Raw genomic sequence first — 5,614 nt, 5'->3', positions numbered from 1 at the left:
GCCTACCGGTTGGCAACGCATTCTCCCGCTGTTGCCTTATGTAGGGGACTTCAGTACTGACCCCCTCCCTGTTCATGGACTCTTTGGCTCAGCTGAGGGGCTGGCGACTATACTTGACAAGGCTACTATCCGAGGATTTGCTGGCCTTCTTCAGACTGAGCCGCATCCCTGCTACTGAGTTGCCCCATTCTCTGGGTGAGTTTTGTATGCCCTTGAGTTGTTTCGTTGTTATTTGGTATGATGACTGCAATTCTGATTTTCTTGTGCAGCTAACACCTTGCTCCGCGCGTCAGAGGTCCAGCCTCTCCCTTTAAGTGAACAGGAGATAATGCGCAGGAGTAGGATAATACTGGACAGGAGGCTCCTTCCTCATGTTGTCCCTGCTAGACTGGGAGCTACTCCTATAGTCCTTCCCAGATCAGCCTCTCAACCTTCTGTTCGCCTGACCGCCCAACCTCCTTCAGGGTGGGATGGCATTCCTCCTGCCAGCCTCTCCTTCCGAGTGGTCTCCAGGGCAGCCCGGCAGGCACGCTCTGTCGATCCTGCCAGAGCTGCTCCATCATCTCGGCTATCCCGGTCGCCCCCCCCCCCCAATTCTCCATGTGTCGGTCTCCCATCCTACAACTGCTGAGGATCCTCTTGCTCCACGCGTACAGGAGCAGGCTGTACCTTCTTCCCAGCCTACTCTTCCCTTTGAACCTGCCAACATTCCTTCACCCTCACGAGTGCCTGGTGACGCGGCAGGTCCTTCAGCTACCTCTTTGCCGGATGAATCACGACCGGGACCATCTCACCCGACCTCTCATCCTCCTCCTGACCCCATGGCATCAACTTCACAACCACCAGGCCTCTCCTACCGCAGGTATTACTCCACCAAGCCTTCGGAGTCAAGGTTGAGGCGATAAAAGGATTCTCCCACCAGCCGCCTTACTTTAAGAGGTGAAATGGCTACCACGTGGGAGCAAAGCTTTCAGTTGATGGGGAATATATCCGTCCCTGACAGGATGGATAGGTTTTTTGAGTTGTATGTCCAGGTGAGTTCCCCTCTTTATGAAATCAAGACTTATTCCCTTCTTAACCTCTCTCTTTCTTGGCTCAGGCTCACGCTGAATCGATGGTGATAAATCAAACGCTACACCTTAACTATCACCGTAATAAGGTGTTGTCGGATAGGGTAGCTGAACTGGAGTTGCAATTAAATGACCCTGCAGCAGCTGGTCGTGCCCAAAGGGCTGAGATAGGAGCCTTGATGAGGGTCAATGCCCAACATTGTCAAGCTCTACGGACGACCAACCAAAAGCTCCAAACCCTTCACAAAGATAAAAGTCAGGCTGAGGTTCTTCACAAGCATAATGCTGATCAACTGACCCAAGAGCTAAAAGCCAAAGAGACCCTCTTACAAGAATAGAGCAAAACTATAGAATCTCATATCGCTGAACTAGTTGCTCTGAAAGCTGAGCTGTCTCAGGCTTGCTCTGGTCTTACTAGAGTCACCTCAGCCCTGGAGATATACAGTGCAGGGGAAGATGAGTGTTGTAGGCTGAGCCGGGAGGCCTACCTCCATTCTCCAGAATTCGGCGTTCAGGTAGAGGACCGTTTTGTGGTCTCTGTCTCTTCTGGTGCGGCAAGGGCTGTGCGACAACTTTATGAACAAGGCTATCTCAAGTCCGCCCCTCCCTCAGTTTTTTTGGATCATCATCGCATCTTAGACGAGATCCCTGATGAAGTTTTTTCCGCTTTCAAGTAATTTGTATATGTACATTGTGTAAATTGAACTATTCTCCTATAATGGATGTTGTGTTTCACTTCTGATCATCTGCTTTTTCCATGATTTGCAAAAGATAAAGATGTAACAATCTTGCTCGGGCAAACAATTTTGCTCATTGATTAAATGTATTCCCGACCTACCCTATTCTCCCACAGCCCTGCACTTATAGAGGCTGGGATTTCCCGAAAATGGAGTTGTCTATATGCGATAAGGTCGCAGGTAGTTAGCATTCCAGGGCCGCTCTAAATTCCTACCCCGATCGTCCTGCAAGTAGTATGCGCCTGATGCTAGCTTTTTAATAACTTTGTAGGGCACATCCCATTGAGGTGCGAGTTTAGTTACGTCTCCCACAGGCTTCACTCGCTTCCAGATCAGGTTCCCTTCTCCGAAGAAGCGAGGAACTACTTTCTTGTCATAATTCTGCCTCATCCTTTGTCGATAAGCAAATAGCTGAGCTGTTGTTTGTTTGCGAATTTCTGTAATGAGATCCAGCTCTGTCATTCGCCGCTTAGCGTTCTCTTCATCGTAGAGCATTCTCCTTGTTGAAGGTACCCCGACCTCCACAGGCACCACTGCTTCACTTTCGTAGGCCAGGTGAAACGGAGTAAGGCCTGGGCTTTCCCGAGGCGTTGTGCGGTACGTCCAAAGAATGCTTTGTAGCTCTTCCACCCAGTCTCCCCCGACGTGATCTAGCTTGATCTTTAGTCCTCATACAATTTCTCGGTTGATAACCTCGGTCTGCCCGTTGCTTTGTGGATATGCTACAGAGGTGAAGGCCTGAGTAATTCCAAATCCTTGACACCAGGTCTGGATCTTCCGACCTTGAAACTGCCTTCCATTATCTGATACTAGCTTGTGGGGTATGCCAAATCTGCACAGGATACTCCTCCATAAAAATTGAATAACTGCTCTCTCTGTAATCCTAGCCAGAGCATCAGCTTCCACCTACTTGGAGAAGTAGTCCACAGCCACCAGTAGAAATCACCTTTGACTTGATGCCATAGGAAAGGGTCCGACGATGTTCATACCCCATTGATCGAAAGGGCAGGAAACTATGGATGTCTTTAACACTGAGGTAGACATATGCGTCAGATTCTGATGTTTTTGACAGGACAGGCAAGTGTTCACAAGTTGTTGGGCATCCTTCTGTAGAGTGAGCCAAAAATATCCGTGCCAACAACACCTTGCGAGCTAACGTTCGACCTCCGGCATGACTACCACAACACCCCAAATGCATCTCTCGCAAGACCTGATCTGCCTCTGCTATGCTTATACATTTGAGTAAAGGTCTGGAAAACACTCGCTTGTATAGCTAATCTCCTACCAAGGTGTAGGCATGGGTCTTTTTCCTGACCAGTCGTGCCTGCTCTAGGTCTGTTGGCAAGGCACCTTATTGAAGATAGCTAATCATTGGTGCTCGCCAGTCAATAACCCCGTCCATGTTATTCTGCAGGTCTATCTGGGCTATGAGGAAGGTTTAAGCTATTGACCTGTCCAATACTCAAGTGGTCAGGGAACTGGCCATCTTGGCTAACTCGTCGGCCCTACCATTTTCTGCTCTGGGAATCTTGTTTATCGTGATCTTCTTGAACTCTTCCTTCATTTTCTCATAGGCCTCCCGACACACTTGCAATTTGTCATTATTGATTTTGAAGCTGTCAGTTACTTGTTGAGTTACTAATTGGGAATCTGAATAAATAACGACTCTGACAACTCCTACATGTTGGGCTACTTGCAGGCCTGCCAATAGAGCTTCATACTCTGCTTCATTATTAGCGGTTCTGAAGTTCAGCCGCACGGCCAGCTGCAAAACATCTTCTTGAGGAGATATCAGAAGAACTCCAACACCACTCCCCTGACATGTAGCTGACCCATCAACATATACTTTCCAGGTTTCCTCTGAGTCAGTCTGATGAACTTCAGTCAGGAAATCAGCCAGGGCCTGCATCTTAATAGCTGTCCGAGATTGATAAGCGATGTTGTACTCTCCCAATTCGGTCGCCCACTTGATAAGTTGGTCGGCGACCTCAACATTGGTAAGAGCTTTGCCGATAGTACTATTAGTCAGGACCGTAATGGATGCACCAGAAAGTAAGGTCTTAAGCATCGAGCCATAAGTACCAATCCATAAACCAACTTTTCTAGAGTTGTGTATCGAGACTGAACTCCCTTTAATAAATGACTGAAAAAATATATTGGCCTCTGTACATTGTCTTGCTCTTTTACTAATACTGTCCCCACGGCCTCAGGGGTAGCTGACAGATAGACCCAGAGTGGCTCTCCTGCGACAGTTTTGAACAAAGAGGGCAGGGTCTCCAGATATGCCTTTAACTCTTCAAAGGCTCGCGTGCATTCTTCATCCCACTGGAACTTAGAAGCTTTTCGAAGAACTTTGAAGAAGGGCACCGCTTTGTCTGCCAATCTGGAGATAAAACGGGACAAGGTTGTTATCTTGCCGACCAGCTTCTTAGCCTCCTTCAAGTTCTGGGGAGCCTTCATATCCCGGAGTACTCAGACCTTCTCTGGATTGGCTTCGATTCCTCGCTCAGTGACGAGATATCCCAAGAACTTCCCTCCCTTAGCCCTAAATAGTCACTTCAAGGGATTTAATTTCAACCCGTACTGTCGCAAGGTGCTGCAAGTCTCCTCTACATCAGCTATCAAATTTTCAGCCAATGCAGACTTGATGAGTATGTCATCCACATAGACCTCCACGTTGCGCCCGCCCTGCTCTCGGAAGATTTTGTCCATCATCCGTTGATAGGTGGCGCCAGCATTTCTGAGTCCGAAGGGCATGACAGTATAACAGAAAGTACCATCAGCCGTAATGAAACTGACATTTTCTTGATCTTCAGCAGCCAAGGGGATTTGATGATACCCCTGATAAGCATCTAGTATACAGATTCTCTCACAGCCAGCCGTCAAGTCTACCAGCTGGTCAATTCTGGGCAGGGGGTAGCAGTCTTTAGGGCTGGCTCAGTTGAGATCTCGGAAATCTATGCAGACCCTCCATTTATTATTGGATTTTGCTACCAAGACCACATTGGAAACCCAGGACGGGAATTGTACTTCACGAACATGCCCTTCTTTCCTAAGCTGGTCCACTTCAGCTTTGATAATTTTATTCTGGTCGGCCGAGAAATTTCTCTTCTTCTGCTTTACAGGTCGGGCATCTGATAGAAGGTGCAACTTGTGCTCAGCCACCTCAGGCTTGACCCTTGGTAACTCTTCGGTGGACCAGGCAAAGACATCTCTGTTGCAGGTCAGGCACTGGATCAGTTCTTCTTGGAGCTCGGGAGGTAAGTCACTTGCTACCCGAGTAAGACTCTCTGGACGTTCGGGATATAGCTGGACTTCCTCCCAAGGAATGGGCTCTTCAGCAATAGGTAGGGGTTCTTCTTGGATGGCGTGCACAACCCCGTCTTGAGTCCTCTGTGCTTTGCGAGCTTCTACTTTGACCATGTCAATATAGCACCGCCTAGAGACCCGATGTTCTCCCCTAACTTCCCCAACCTGATCCCCGACCGAAAATTTGATCTTCTGATGAAACGTGGAAACCGCCACCGGGAATTCATGCAAGGTCGGTTGGCCCAGAATGACATTGTAAGAGGAGGGCGAGTCGACTACGAGGAAGGTGCTCCTCTTGGTTCTGACTAATGGCTCGCTCCCCAAATATATGACCAGCTTGATCTGACCTATGGGCTTTACTTCATTACCAGTAAAGTCATATAGAGAAGTAGCCACCGGCTGGAACTTGTTGGCGTCAATTTGCATTTCCTCAAAATTTGACCTGAACAAGACATTTATAGAGCTGCCAGTATCCACGAAGACTTTGGCCACTCGACT

Source organism: Zingiber officinale, chromosome 6A, assembly GCF_018446385.1.
Source record: "Zingiber officinale cultivar Zhangliang chromosome 6A, Zo_v1.1, whole genome shotgun sequence".
Lineage (NCBI taxonomy): Eukaryota > Viridiplantae > Streptophyta > Magnoliopsida > Zingiberales > Zingiberaceae > Zingiber > Zingiber officinale.
The sequence above is the reverse complement of the archived record's forward strand: the minus strand, read 5'-3'. Positions refer to the sequence as shown.